Source organism: Balaenoptera acutorostrata, chromosome 3 (assembly GCF_949987535.1).
Source record: "Balaenoptera acutorostrata chromosome 3, mBalAcu1.1, whole genome shotgun sequence".
In the NCBI taxonomy this organism is placed as follows: domain Eukaryota; kingdom Metazoa; phylum Chordata; class Mammalia; order Artiodactyla; family Balaenopteridae; genus Balaenoptera; species Balaenoptera acutorostrata.
In genome coordinates this window covers 148,646,701-148,661,776 of record NC_080066.1, presented here as the reverse complement: position 1 = coordinate 148,661,776, position 15,076 = coordinate 148,646,701, and the positions used below count along the sequence as shown (strand labels likewise).

The 15,076-nt window shown below is 49.3% G+C and overlaps 1 non-coding gene across 1 annotated transcript in view; it reads right to left on the bottom strand.

Annotated features, from left to right (window-relative positions):
* Positions 1 to 15,076, bottom strand: part of LOC103015127 (uncharacterized) — a 79,685-nt gene that overhangs the window by 23,513 nt on the left and 41,096 nt on the right. Inside the window, exon 2 of the transcript XR_009007742.1 lies at positions 13,416 to 13,620. This is a non-coding gene — a transcript (uncharacterized LOC103015127). The remainder of the gene's footprint in view (positions 1 to 13,415; positions 13,621 to 15,076) is intronic.

Below are 15,076 nucleotides of genomic sequence, written 5' to 3'. Positions count from 1 at the left end.
GCATCACCCCAGAGGATGTTAGTTCTCTAAGTCTGATGAAGGACTCAAACCTCACCACCTTTTCTGTATCCCAGAGTCCTAGGCGGCCAAATACCAAACTCCCCTTTCCAGCTCTCCCTTGGTTTGGATCCTGCCTTCCCACCAGGCCCAGCGTTAAGTCTCAGCTCTCTGGAAGCCTTCCTGGATGACGTCAGGGTTAATTCTCTTCTTTCTAATAGCACTCAGTACCTGAACCACTCAAGGTGTATTCTGTCTTATCTTTCTCCCCAATTAGACTATGAGGACCTCAGTTTCTGGCAGAGGGCCCAGCGCATACATAATAGCTTCTTAACACTTCAGTGGTTGAAATAATGCTAAAGACAATGGCATGGGAAAGTCAGTGTGAAACACACACACACACACACACACACACACACAATGTAGTACGAAAAGTATTTCATTTGCAAAGGGAGGACCTGGGTTCAAATCCAGCTTTACCCTTTACTGGCTGTGATAAGTTATTGTGAAGACACCAGTATGACATGATATACAAGAAAGTGCTTTACATTCTGTCAATTGCCAACAGTAGTAAGCTGTTACAGCTATTGCTACCCATTATTTCTCTGATCTCAGGAGGTGGTTCATATTATTTATTCCTCTTTAGAGCCAAGAAAGGAAAAACACTGAAATAGGCATTCTTACCATAAAAACACACAGAGAAAGCCTTAGAGACAATTCCCACGGTCTGCCTGCTGGAACCTCAGCTACTCAGGCCTCTGTGCTTCCACCAGGGCAGGGAGGAGGGGCAGGGAAACACTCAGTAACTAGACCGTGCCTGGCACACCCAAGAGGTCTGTAAATGTTGAGTGATGAAAAGCCTGCATACAGAACTTGGGACAAGAGAGCATTCTCCCAGTGACCCCTTCCCACCGGCACACCAAGAACTAGTAGAGTTTTATAGGAGCCAAAGGTGAGCGAGCCTGAGGCCCCCACGTGGGTGTCAACTGAAGGGCAGCAACAGTCTCAGCTTCTGGAAGTACTGTCAAAGCCGGTCGTTAAAATCACCCTCAAACTGCTCTTCCAGTAAATGAAAAAGCAGCAGTGCAGTATCCAGCTGCCTCAGATTAAAGCAGGGGAGTGGGGGCAAATGAGAAACAGAGTCAGGATTTCCAATTACTGCTAACATGAGGGTATTCAAAAGGGAGGAAATTAATGGAATCATCAAAAGGCTGGTGATTTCACTTAAAGTGAATTAAATCAACCTCAGTCTTTCCCCGTTTCAAAGCAGACCTCAGGCTAGTCAGTGCTTGAGCTGCCTGAAAGCCACCCACGCAGGATCAGAGAGGGGCTAAGTGACAATCAGCCAAGGCTGGGAAATCTTTCATTTGCCCCTTCAGACAGAGGCTGGAGAGACAGGGTCAGACAATGGTTCTGAGGCAGGACGTGCTAATTTTCTCCAGGCCAGGAGTCCTTTAGTCTGCCAATACAAACAGCAGGAAATAAAGGCTGTAAATGGGGTCAAATTCAATCTGAAGAACAGCAAACTCCCCTAGGATGGCAAAAACATTCTGTAACTCACAGCTACCCCAGACAAAGTGGGCAAAAGAGAGAAGGGAAGAGGAAGAAGACTGGGGAGCTCTGCATGTGCCCCTCACACAGATGGCGTATGCAGGGCCTTTGTGATCTCCCCAGGCACACCCCAACCCCTACACACACAACGTACAAACATCAGCGGCTAGCTCTGTCAGAGCAGAGAGTAGTTAAAATGAGCACAGAGGAAGAAGAGGGAGAAGGGCAAAAGGACAATTACACGAAGTTAAGAAGGGAGAAATCAAAGGAAAGGAAAAGAGGCACATGGATACATCCCTCTATTCCAGCCACCAGCGAATATTTTCACAGGCCTACCATGAGCACTGTGCCAGGCAGTGGGGAATGCAGGAGCACCTGGAAATGAGAACTGATCAGACAGCCTGGGAAACACTGCAGTCGACAAGTGTGATGATCTGGAGTGAAGGGATCAGCACCCAGCAAGGATGCTAAGTCACTCCTCTGTGGACAGTTTTATGGAAGCAGCGTAACTGTGGAGCCCAGAGGCTCTCTAAAAAGAAAAGTTACTCCAATTTCCAAACTTCTCTAGTTTCACTTTCCAGATGGGATTCTGGCTCAGTACTGCGTATCAATGGAAGTTCTCACCCACATTAAAAAATAAAAAACAAGTAACAAGCAAGCAGAAGTTCCTGACCCTGCAGAGGAAGCTGTCAGAGAAGGCATTAAAGAATATCCGGTATCTAAGCTCAAAGGGCCCTGGAGAGTTGGTCCAACCCTTACCTCACCGCTGAGCAAAATGAGGGGCCTTCAGTTACTGCTCACTAGAGGCAGTACAGGGGCTGAGGCCCGGGACCTCGGCTCAGGGCCCTGCTCTTCATACCACAGATCCCAAGCCGGGGAAAGACTTTCTAAAATGCAGACTTTCGGAGCTCACCGCTGCCTAAGAGGGCAGAATAAGAAGTGGAGGGAGGAGATGCCCAAGGTGATGCCTCCAGGGCTTCACCAGGCCTGGTCCCTCCCGCTCTGCTGGGTAGTCGGCAAGGACCAGAACCAGACTGGTGAAGGTTAAGAGACCTGCCAGCACCTCCCTTAATCATTTAACCTTTTCTCAGTTTTCAAGTTACGCTGGTCCACCTGCAGCGTCCTATTTCTGAACTTCCTCTCTCCCCAGAGGTTCACGACCTCTCCAGCCCTCTGTCTCCACCTAATCAAATTTGCTCTGGAAGGGTTAAGTGAGCTTGCTCAGCCCCACTGTAAACCGGTGATTCTCAAAGTGTGGTCCCCAGACCATCAGCAGTAGCCTGTAAGAACTCAGTAGAAATACTGATGCAAACTGGAGGTGGAGGTGGGGCCCAGCAATCTGGGCCCTCCAGGGGATTCTAACGCACACTCAAATTTGACACCCAATGGTGCTTATAACGTACATGCTTCAGCCGGTTGCTTCTCTCACAAGTAGGTGACTTAACTGGCACAGCTGAATGACCTGAACTTCAAGCCCAAGAGCCCACGGAGCTGCCACTGGGGGCAGGAGGAGCTTCCCAACTCAGCATCCTCTTCCCCTGCTTCCAAGGTTCAAGGTCTTGTACAAGAAAGTACACAAACTGTCCTTGAAGCTGTGACCAGAGGCTGGAAAGCACAGACTTGGGGAGAAAGATCTCGAGGACCCTGAAGGGCCTGACCTAGTAAAGTGAACAAAACGGAACCTCCCTTCGCCAGCTCTACACTGCTGAGACCAGACTTCAGAAGGGACAACGTTGGGCCAAAGGGCTCAGGCCTCTTCTTGACTGGAGAGTTGACATGACTCTGATCTGCCCAGATGCCATCCTGCCCCATGGAGGCTGCAGTACTTGTTCTGCAGGAAAACTGGCCTGGGTCAGACACTCAGGGAGTTGCCTGATCCCGCCTCCATGGGGCTTCACCATGGGACCTGCAGAAGACAACGGGCACCTGCTGTGGGTGCCCTGACACACTGGGTCACGTCGGGGTGGTGAGTGGGTTTCCACCGGTGTGTGCCAGGGAGCAGTGGTACCGTGGTGCAGAATCTGGTGCCTCAGGTATCGCCAACCACGGCCTAAACAGAACAGGACCTGTGTCCAAACCTGCCGTAATTAGCCTTCTGCTTCTCTAGCTTATACCAGGCCCTCATTCCTAGTAGGGACTCTGGGGCTTCCCAGAGGAAAATGGATGTCAGATTTCTAGGCCTCTAAAAATCCTGACTACAACAACCTTGTCTGACATGACCATGTCTGTGAAAAAAAGACTTTTTTAAAGGTCCCTCCATTTCTCCTCTCACCTTCCCTATTCTCAGGAGTGAGGCATTCTCACATTTGGAGGTCCAAGCTTTAGACTCCATAGATTTGGGCTTCAGACTCAGGATCTGGGGCTCTGTTGGAAACTTTAGTTTGATCTCCTGCACAAAGGGGGCTATCAAATGCCAGCCTCCTGCCCAGGGATGGATGAAGGATTAACTGGTTAGTGTTAACCAAGTGCTTTGAGCAATTCAGAAAAGAGATACTCTCTTTAAAAAAAAAAAAAAAAAAGAGTATTATAATAATCCTTTCCATTGGAATAGACTTTTATTATTTACCCAGAACTTTTACATGTATTATCTCACCTAATCCTATCATTCACACTCTTCATTATTCCTGCAGGGCCAGGGTCTGCCATTACCGGTAACAGAATTTCTGTTACTGAGACGGACTGCAAAGCTTCTCAAGTGCCTGACAAATTGTTACTGAGATGGACCGCAAAGCTAAGAACAAGAGCGTGGAGAACGGGTTCCTCTGCTGAAAGCCTCTCTCAAGAAACTCGAGACACTGGGACTTCCCTGGTGGTCCCGTGGTTAAGACTCCATGCTTCCACTGCAGTGGACACAGTTTTGATCCCTGGTGGAGGAACTAAGATGCCCACATGCTGCGTGGCCAAACTGGAGACACATCTCTGCTGGAAGGCACAGCGGTTCTCTGCACCCTGAACACATCAAATCACAGAGAGTCCTCACCGCAACAGCTCCAGTCACGCCGGCCTGACCCCAGCTGAGGGGTCCTGGATACATGCGCATGCCCGTGGCCAGCTGCTGCTCTTCCTCTCTTCTCCCTTCCTGAGCATTAGGAACTTCCCCATGGAATTCCTGACGCAGAGATCTACATGGGGACCCTGTGCAGTGCATCAGACTGGCTGCAATAAGCCATCCTTGTCAGGCACGCCTGCCTCCCACGGGTTGGCTGGGCTGAGGTAAGAGGATGAAGGGCCTATCCTGAGTGACGCCCTGGAGGGGCGGCCTCACTGAGCCAGTCACTTCCTGTTCCCACAGGCAAATAGGAGCCCATTCTTCTCATCCCCATCTTGTACCAAAATCAACACCCTCTGTCAGCCCTCCTTATTTCCCTGTTTAGACTCATTCAACCTTTAATACATTAACTGGTGTTTGCTTTTTTTTAATCCATTAACTGGTGTTTGCTTTTTTCTTTAACCCTTTGATCTTTCACACCAAGCTTGTTCCTCCTCCACACTCCCTACCCCTCCACAGCTCTGACAGCCAGCTAGGAAGGGCACCTACCTGCCTCCACCAGCATCTTACCCCTGGAAGCTTCCCCCAAACTGTGCTTCTGGTGATGTTCCGCCCCATCTCTGAACTCTGAGGCTAAGGATAGACTTCATTTTTCTTTTCTGAAACGCCAGCTTCCAAACATACTCCACCAGGGACATCCCTGGTGGCGCAGCGGTTAAGAGTCTGCCTGCCAATGCAGGGGACACGGCTTTGAGCCCTGGACCTGGAAGATCCCACGTGCCGCAGAGCAACTAAGCCCGTGCGCCACAACCACTGAGCCTGCACTCGAGAGCCCGCGAGCCACAACTACTGAAGCCTGCGTGCCTAGAGCCTGCACACCGCATCCAGGAGTAGCCCCCACTCGCCGCAACTACAGAAAGCCCACGTGCAGCAACGAAGACCCAATGCAGCCGAAAATAAATAAATTAATAAATTAAAAAACAAAACAAAACAAAACATACTCCACCAAAGTAGAAGAGACGACTCATTCATCCAGCAGGGTAAGAGGAAAACCAGTTTAGAGAACAGAGTATATTGGACTTCCAAAGTTTCAACAGAAGTGACACTGCAAGTTCCAAAGGAAGGAAGAGCCAAGGTGAGCACAGCAGACACGAAGCTCTCCCTCTCCTCCCTCCAGACTGCCCCCAACATGCTGGCTGAGGTGACACAGAGTAACATAATGATGGTAACACCACAACCCTATATGGTGAGTATGTTATCCCAATCTCACACATATGAAAACTGAGGGACACTGAGAAACTTGCTCAAAATTAGACAACGTGTTAGTGGCAGAGTTAGGATTCAAACCAGCCTACTTGGCCCAAGAGACTGCATTCTTAACCTCATTATGCCATCTTGTCCCCCTACTTGCCTCCAGGTCTCAGTGTACACTCCTCTCCTTCAGAGAGGCCTTCTACGACCACCCCTATCTGAATCAGGAGCCCCGCCCACGCGTATTCCAGTGCAGCAATGACTTCCCTGATCACAGCAAGTATCTCCCAGAACTGGAGCTGGCACAGTCGCAGCACTCAGCAGGAGCTCAGCAAGTAACTGTGGATAAACCAGAGTCTGAACCATCCCGTCCGCATCCCTGCTGGTATAGAGTACTGCTCCTGGCTGCAACCGCCCGCCTCTCACAGGCTGACTGTGAGGACCAACTAGATGTGGTAACTTCCAACAAGAGCCAGTCCAGTACTTGGCCCCAGGAAGCCCCTTACGGCATTACCCATCTCCTGCTGTCCTCCCTGCCCGCCTTATATCAACGCACACTTGCTAAACGAGCTGATGCCGCTTATGAAAACACCAAACCCAATCTGTCCCAGAGCAACCCTGGCAACCCTGGTCATTAGGGTTTGGAACAAGTCCATACAGGGTTTGTGTGTCATGATCTGCAGAACTAAGAGTTCAGGTTCCCCAAAGCTGAAGTCTTAACGAGCTGTCCAATCCCTTCAAATAATCAAAGACAGTTAAGATTCTAGGAGTTGGAATCCTGTTCATAGGAAAAACTCTCTGACATCCTCCCAAGAGAAAGGACTGAGACCAAAGAGCTCCTGCGAATTCCATTCAGCAAATACACACATAGCCCACTCTCCTTCCTGCAGACCCTATTACTTCTAGTGGTAAGGGGATGGGTCGGTGTCTCAGAGGAGGTTAACTATGAATTTGATCTTAAAGGATGAAGTGAAGTACAGGAGGGAGGGGAGGCTGGGATTCCAGCCACAGGAATCTAGCCACTGAAAGAACAGTGTGAGGATAGGCTTGACTGTGCTAATGTTCAGGAAAGGGGAATAAGGAGTCCCCTTAGCCTTGACTTTAGGGACAGAGGTAGAGGGAGCTGTGGGTGGGGAAGGGAAGCCAAACCCATGCAAGCTGCCTTTCCCCCCTCCAATGTCAGTATATTTTTAGAGCCAGCACGGTTCTTCCATGCATTCTACCACATGACTTCACTCCCCATAGGTAATGAAAGCCTTCCTTTCCTCCCTCTTCGTCACCTAAAGGGACCCACGCTGGGTTCAAAGATCCTCACTCGGGCTGAAAGTTAGCGCACTCTGTGATGAACTCTTCTGGGCAGCCTGCCCAGTCCCACTCCCTTCCTCTCAGAGGAGCCCCACCACCTGCATCCCCTGAGGCATGAAGACACTTTCACATCCTTCTCCACTCCCAAGAAGGCTGTGGACAGAACCTCACGGGGAACCGCAGATCAGGCTGCTGCTGCTCACAGGGCCGTGGACTCGTCCTGCTTATCCTCACGCACAGGACGGGCCATGATCCTGCACAATCCTGCCAGGAGTGACCCCCTCTGGGGTGATCACTGGCCTGGTTACAACAAAGCACAAAGGACTCTGTCTCTGCCTTCAATGAGCTTACATGCAAACACTTACAAAACCAAGAACAAAGAACACGAACTAAGATCAAGTGGCTCGTGTACAGAAGACTCAAAGATCAGAGACTGAAGGGGTCTACTGTGTGACAGGTATAAAGCAGAGGGCCACACAACCTACTGATGTCACCACCTAACTTCATGGACCATTAATTAGCAATTCGGGGCAACCGTGCATGGTTTTCAGGAGCCCGAGTGGGGCTGCACTGACTCCAGACACCACTGGGTCCTCTGCAATCTGGCCTCGAAAGTAATGAGACCAACCGGGAAGCAGAAACATCCAAGGCTTCTCTCCTGTCGGCCCCCGCACCTTGCTGTGATCAGTGCTCGGCAAATACTGACAGGTGGCTCCCCACGCCCACTCAGTCCTTGTCTGGTGTGTGACAATCCCAGCGACATTCTCTCGTGCCTCCCACCATTGCCAGAGTCAACAAGGCTGAGCTGTCAGAACTCCAGCCAGTGACAATAAACACACAGGTCCCGCCCTCTCCCAGGGAGACATGTGTCCACTGCACGTGAAGAACTGATCATCAGGCCCATTGTATTTCATAAAGTGTCACTAGTTACTCAGAATAACAAAGGCTAGAGCAGAGTTATTTTATAATCCTGCGGGAGTACTTGGCCATAACTTCCTGAAACACATTTTTCCCCTCCTTGGTCGAAACACCTAAAATACTTTTGTGAGTTTGAAAAGAAAAAACGTTTTGCAAAGAATAAACCTTGATGAGAATCTGTTTGTGTTCCCTGCACTACTTCCCAGAATTTTGAATGATTAAACAGTTGTACTTTTAAAAGATTTGGCTACTGGCAAAGCTAACAAGTTAAAAAAGTTAAACAAGGGAAAAACCTTGTCTCTGGGGAAGCAAGTGAATCTAGGTAGGAAAAAGCTTCTTACAAGAAGAAATGCTGTCAAATATAGCTAAGTAGGAGGAGGCAAAAGGACTACCAAAATGGACAGACGAGAAGAGAGCTCCTATTTTTTAATTCTAATGTTGTATTCTCACGGATGTGTTTAGGAATTCTTTAAAATGTAATCCTTCAATCATATATCACTGTGCTGATGAAATGAAATACCTCATTAAAAGAACAGACCCTTGGCATTCTCAAATTTTTAAGGTTTCAAAAAAACTCTGAAAGTTCCTAACAAATAGCAGCTTTGAGGAATCCCAGCTCTGAGATGCCAACAAGACAGCCTCACTGAAGGGAAGGGCTGACTGTGAGATGACCTAGCTGACCCCTCAGCACAAATATCGCCAAGGGCCACGGCCCCTCTTTTCTGCTTGGCTTCATGCATGAGATGCCAACATGTGGCATTTGAGAATTAGGAACTTGTGAACTATGAAGAACTCATGCAGTACGTGTCTAACTCTGCTCAGGATGCACCGAATTGAATCCAAGAGAATCCAAGACACACGGAAGAAACAAGGAACTCCTTCCAACCCGAGCTAATCAGCTATGGTGTCAGAAGTGTAGACTGGTATCAGCTGGTGCTAGAATCTGGTCTTCAAACCTAGGAATTACTTCTTTGTATGCCAGTCAATGTCCTAAGTGCTTTATATATTCTATCTTATTTAATCCTCGCAACAGTGTATTAAGTAAGATTATCTAGTGTCTTCCCTATTCTAGGGAACATCGACAATGATGTCTGGAAGATTATCCAAGGTAATACAGGCAGCTAGGCATAGAGGCAGTATTCACCCTCATCTTCCAGTGAATTCAGAGTTCATGCTTCAGGTTGGCTGAAGGTGCGCTGGGTGAACAGGGCTGGGAGAAACCAGCGGCCAGCACCCCCCTCAGTCACACCACACCATGGCAAAGTTGTCTCTAAACACTGCTGTCCCTCCGGGCCCCAGAGCTAAACACGAGGCGGGCCAAGGTCACTCCTGATCTGGCCCCAGTCCAGGCAGCCAGCTACACCAGTACCAGCCACCTGGAATGGGAGGGCTGCTCACATCCTCACAGGCTCATGCTGCTGGGGTGACGCAGAAGAAAGGAATCTCCCAGTGGGTAAGAGGTTGTCAAAGAATTCATCTGAAAACCTACCTAGAATAATTAAAGACTCCGAGCACTAACCCTAGTTGTTTTTTTTTTTTTTTTTTTTGCTTTTTTTAAGCACCCTGTGACCCCCTTTTGTGGAAAGAGTTGGGCAGGTAAGGATAACCTCTAAGCTTGCAATTAAGGACAGGGTAGTGAGGCACCTTTGTTTGGTAGGTGGAATCTGTGCCTAATGAGGGCTTTAACCCAGACGAGAGCCACTGAGGTGTTCAGTCTGGCGGACTCCTGGCTTCTTTTGTTCGAAAGTTACAGTGCAAAGGTCGCACCATGTGTTGGCAATGTTCTAAACATGGCACAACAATCAGCCTGCAGAGGGTAATTTCTCAATGTCTTTTCATGACGCCAGGGTTCAGCAAGCTCTGTAATGACCCATCCAGCCTCCTACCACAATCCCCAAGTCTTTTTATAGTCACAGGTAATTACACCATGGAGAGATTACATCACGTCGCCAGCAGGGTTTGCAGCTGACAGGAAGATGCTCTGCGGATGTTTTGGGAACTACAGCCTCATTTAGCAAACAATTTGCTGTGGTCCCTATTGTTCCTTTCCAAGAATAGAACTGCCTTGGCAAACCTTGTGCCTAAACTGGGACCCAAACCACCAAGGGCCACTGTAGATAAGAACAGAAACAACCACAGAGGTAAACATGGTAACCCAGAGATGACTCCTGCATCCTATACCCAGGGAAGAAAACAGATGGTGCCTCTCTTCCTCTGTCAAAATCACCCTCTGAAGGGTGATCTGAGGGCTCCAACAGAGCAACACAAGACACAGGTCTCAGAGAAGCCCGCCACTCAGCACAGGTAGTACAGTTCTCGGCAGAGCATGGGCGACACGGTCAGACAGACTGCACGCAAATCCAAGCCTGCCTCCCCACCTACGACTGCGTGTCTCTGACCAAGCTACCTAACTTCCCTCTGCCTCGTTTTCTCACTTGTCAAACAGTTACATGACCACCTAGCTCACAGGCACTCTGAGAACTTTACATGTGACGACAGAGCCCGACACACAGGTGATGTTCCACACGCATCGTTTCCCTGCCTGTTCTCTCTTCCCAGTTCAGTGTATGTTACCTCTGACTCCAGGTCCCTTCAGAGACCGTGAGGTGAGCCAGGCCACCTGCCAACATCTCTCTGCCACAGCAGTGCTTAACGGCCAAAGTCACATCATCCCCTGAGAGCCTAGCTCTCCACATTTTCCATCTTCAGTGAACACTAACTGCCTGGCTTTCTCCCTCTGCCACACGGAAATGCAGATGGCTGCCTTCCCTGCTTTAGGTGCTTGTGTGACGTTTAACAAGGCCGCTAAGTGTTGTGGCAACATCTTAAAGGGAAAAAAAAATCAGAAACAAGTAAAATACTAAGGTTTTTTTCAATAAATATGCTCAGAACAGGGAGAGAATGGAAATTAAAAGCTTTTTACATGAGCTAGGTTGAGACCATCAAACTATGCAAACATGGAAGGCAAAAGGGATTCCGGAAGTAATCAATCCTTCCTCAACTGGTCCAGTTTGACACCTCCTCCCAAACCCTTCATCCCCAACCCAAAAAGTGACTCTGCATCTCCAGTTTCGTTTTTTAAAGACTGCAGAGGACGTCATCCACAGGAAGTCTCTTGCCCAACATGACTCAACAGGAGGTCAAATACCGTCTCTGCTGCTGTTGTTATTTAGGAATTACGCTGAGCATTTTTATATGTCAAGTGCCTTCCAATCATTTTTATTACACAACACCAACCTAACATCCTTAAGTATCTTATTTCTGTTTTACAGGGCACACAAAGAGGTCAAGTGATTTACCTAAGGTCACACACACAGCAACTTTCTTAAGGTCACAGGTAAAGACATCTGGGAGAGGCTGCTACACAGTTGGGATCCTAATTCCTCTCTAGCCCAAGAAAAGCAAGTTGGGTAGCATGAGCACAGATCTTATTTTTAAATCTGGTCTTCCCCTGCAAGCTGTGACCAGGTGTGAAGAATAAGATATGCTTCCTTTTGCCACCTTGAAAAAGGGAACTTTATCAATAACTCTCTTCATCTCTGCTACAGGCATGACCATGGGGCAAGCTGAACCCGATGTCTCCGTAACCGCTTCTCTGTTATAACTCCAAATCTCCAGCTGCAGATAAGAGGAACCAGGATGGAAAACTGAACTTTGAACATGACATATGTAACTTTTCCCAGAACTTTACCCCAGAACTCTCAAGTGCCTCTTCATACATGATTCTTTTTTCTAAACCTGAGCAATTATGGCCAAGACTAGAGGTGCCTGTGGGACTTATGACCAGAGACTGTGCAGGCCAACGCCCCACCGAGGGTGCGCACTGACCTCTGTCCCGTGGGATTCTCACCGTCGCGAATGTGCCGGGACACACGAGCATATCTACTAGAGCTCACTGGGTAACAAGCGCCTCATTTAAAAAGGCCTCTGGAATGGGTATTCAGGGGAAGCTACAGGAGCAGGTAAGAAATGCAGGAAAAGGAAGAGGAGACCTTGCCTGACCTGAATTGCCTTTCCTCGACTTCAGAGTATCTGAGGGCCTTGGTTTCTTGGCAAGCTTGCTTGGCACGCTGCTCAGGGCAGGCACAGCCGTACAGGTGTGCTCTGGGTCTCAGGCCAAGGTGTGGGCACCTCCTTCCCTCAGAAGCCACTCCAGAGAGAGGGAAAAACATCGTAACTTGGTGCACTGGATCGAAGAAATGATGAAACCCCTTCCCCTGCCTGCACCCTGCTCTGTGCCAGTACGTTTGTTTTATGGAGAGTAAAAAAGATTGGGCAGAGGGAGTGGCGTGGCAGGGGAGGAAGGATTCTTTGCAGATGGGGGAGGGAAAGAAAACAACAGAGCCAACTTTCCCATCCTGGTCTGAGCCCACACTACAGATATATTTTTCCATACTGGAGAATAATAATCCCTTTATTCAGCCAGTCTGGAAGCATCGATCCCTGATAATTGATTTCAGACCTGGAATGGAAAGTTGGGAAGGTGTGGGTAGCTGGAAAATGGGGTGGGGAATGGGAGGAGGAAGGGGGGAAGCCCATAAAAGAGAGAGTGGCAGTACAGGCGATGGCTTAATGGAGCTAAAGAGGCTGAAGGCATCAGACACCGAAGGCAGATGCTCTGCCCTCATATTGCCACGTAACATTCCAGGACCGCTTCCCCAGCAGAGCCCTGGAAGAGGATGGTGGTGGTAGTGCACCAGGCACTAGGCGAGGTTCTGGTCCAGGCACTGCCATGAGCTGGCCCTAAGGCCCTGGGCCAGTGCATAGCCTCTGAGGGCCATCCTAGCTCTGCCCAGTCAGTCCTTCCTTCCTTCCTACTCTGACAGCCACTCCATTCATAGGCATTCTTACTGAGCACCGTCCGTTCTGGGCTGGGGGTAAGGTGGCAAACCTCTGCTATAAAGGGTCAAGCATTTTAAAGCGTACATATTTTAGGCTTTGGGGGCCACATGGTCTATGTCACAATTACTCAACTCTGCCATCTGGCACAGGTGAGGGAACTGAGGCTTACAGAAGTGGAGACTCGCTCTCGGTCACAGAGCCCGCAAGCAGCAGGACTGGGCTCTGAAAACAGGCAGTGGATTCCAAAGCCGGCGCCCTTACCTGCACGTCGCACCCTGAATCCTGCACCTCCGTCCCACCCGTGACTACAGCCGGCGGAGGGGCGCGGTCCCGTCATCCCCGGCAGGCTCCTACACCCACCCCCGCCCCCGCTGGCTCGCTAGGCACCTCAGCCACCAGTCCCACGCCCTCCACTGGCTCCCCGCTGCATCAAGAGAACAGAAGCCCTCACCCTCGCCCCCCGGCTAACGGCGCCACAGAGAATCCCTTCTCCCAGCCTTCGGGAGAAACGGTGGTGCTGAGTCTTCTCCCTCCCACACACAGGAGGCAGGCTGGGGCTCACCCGAGGCGAGGCCGTCTCCAAGGAGGGTGCCAAGAGTCAGCAGCAGAAGGAACACTCCATGCCCCGCGGAGGCCGCGGCCGGCAGTGCGGTGCTCTTTGGTGCTATCCCGCCATGGCACATCTTTCATCCGTCCAAGTTACTTTAAAAAGAAAAAATTTTAAAGCCGGAAGTAAGAACACTGAAGTCAGCCCTGGGTAGATTCACCTATAAAAAAGAAACCAAAAACAAGGACGTAAGTGAAAACTTTAGCCATAAGTTACTTACAACAGGCACTTTACAGTAAGGAAGCCATAATCACATACAAAGTTGAAAGAATTCTAGCAACTGAATCCCCACTGCCAGGAGAAGAGACAAGCACGTAAGCGGCTTTCCGACTCCTCCCTGGGGAAATGCCAAGGCCCAAAGCAAGCTGCCAAGGGCGTCAGCATCCGGGCGCCAGATCCTTGCGACAGGACAAGGAGACAAGCGCCGGCTCACCTGGAGATCTGTCAGGCTCGGCAGAGCTTTCAGAAACTGCCGTGGCTCTGCCCTGCTGCCTGCCTTGGAGGCTCGAGCAAAGAGGAGGAGAGAGATGGCTGTTGACTCAGAGCTGCTACACCAGAGTCTGGCTTTGCCTTTGCCACTGGACTCAGAGCAAGTTCAACTAACCGAAAAGAAAAAAGAAAAGAAAAAAAAAAAAAATAGAGAACACATGTCTTAAAGGGAGAAATACACCGCCTAGAGAAGGAATGCAGCGGCGGGAGCCAAGGGCCCCGGGCTTGGCTGGATGAGCCCCCTGAGGACCTGGCTCTGACTCGACACCCACGAATCTCAAAAATGGACTAATTAATCAAGGCTCACCCAACACACCTGTGACCCCAGAGCCCAGATTTGTTGGCTACGCTTGACAATGATTGAGCGGAGAACGGGTTGTAACTCTTAATTAGCCCCACCATCCACTCTAGCTCAGACAAAGACGTAAGAAGAATAGGAACCAGTATCTTAAAAATAATAATAATAAAATCAGGGATTAAGACTTTTCAGGATTTTTTTCTACTTGCCTTCAGGGAAGAAGAGGGTTGATGATACATTATGATATAGGCCTATTATATTTTAGTTAACCCACGTGACTTCATTTATCCTAGTTTATAACAGGTATTCCAAATAATAAGGTAACACTTCCTTTTTAAATTCCATATACACCTCCTTCTCCAACAAGGCTTTATGTAAATAGATAAAGGAGCCTGCCATCTACAACCCTAATAAAGGATGCCCCTGAGGGATAACACCCAGACCTGACTTTAATCCATGTATGAAGCCTTGACTCAAGCCTATGCACCCCTTCTGAAGAGAGTTACTACAAACAGCAATATGAATTGTCTCAGTCCAAAGGAAAAGCAGCTATGAGGGTCTTCAATGAGAATGAGCCAGGGGTTCAAGAACAGAGCTAGCCACCGGGTCTTTATCCACTACCCCCAAATAGTTGGGACTGTAGCAGTCCTCTGTCCCCAGCTTTTACCCAGATTCCAACTTGAGCCTTTATGGCTGTAGAACAGGGATGGTTCGTGGAGAGCTCTAGGGGTGGAGTCTGTGACTGACCCAAAACAGTACACAAAACCATGTGTAAATGTGTAAACAGTTTTGTGGCTAAGAATGGTAGAGTCAGAATGCCAGAATTCAA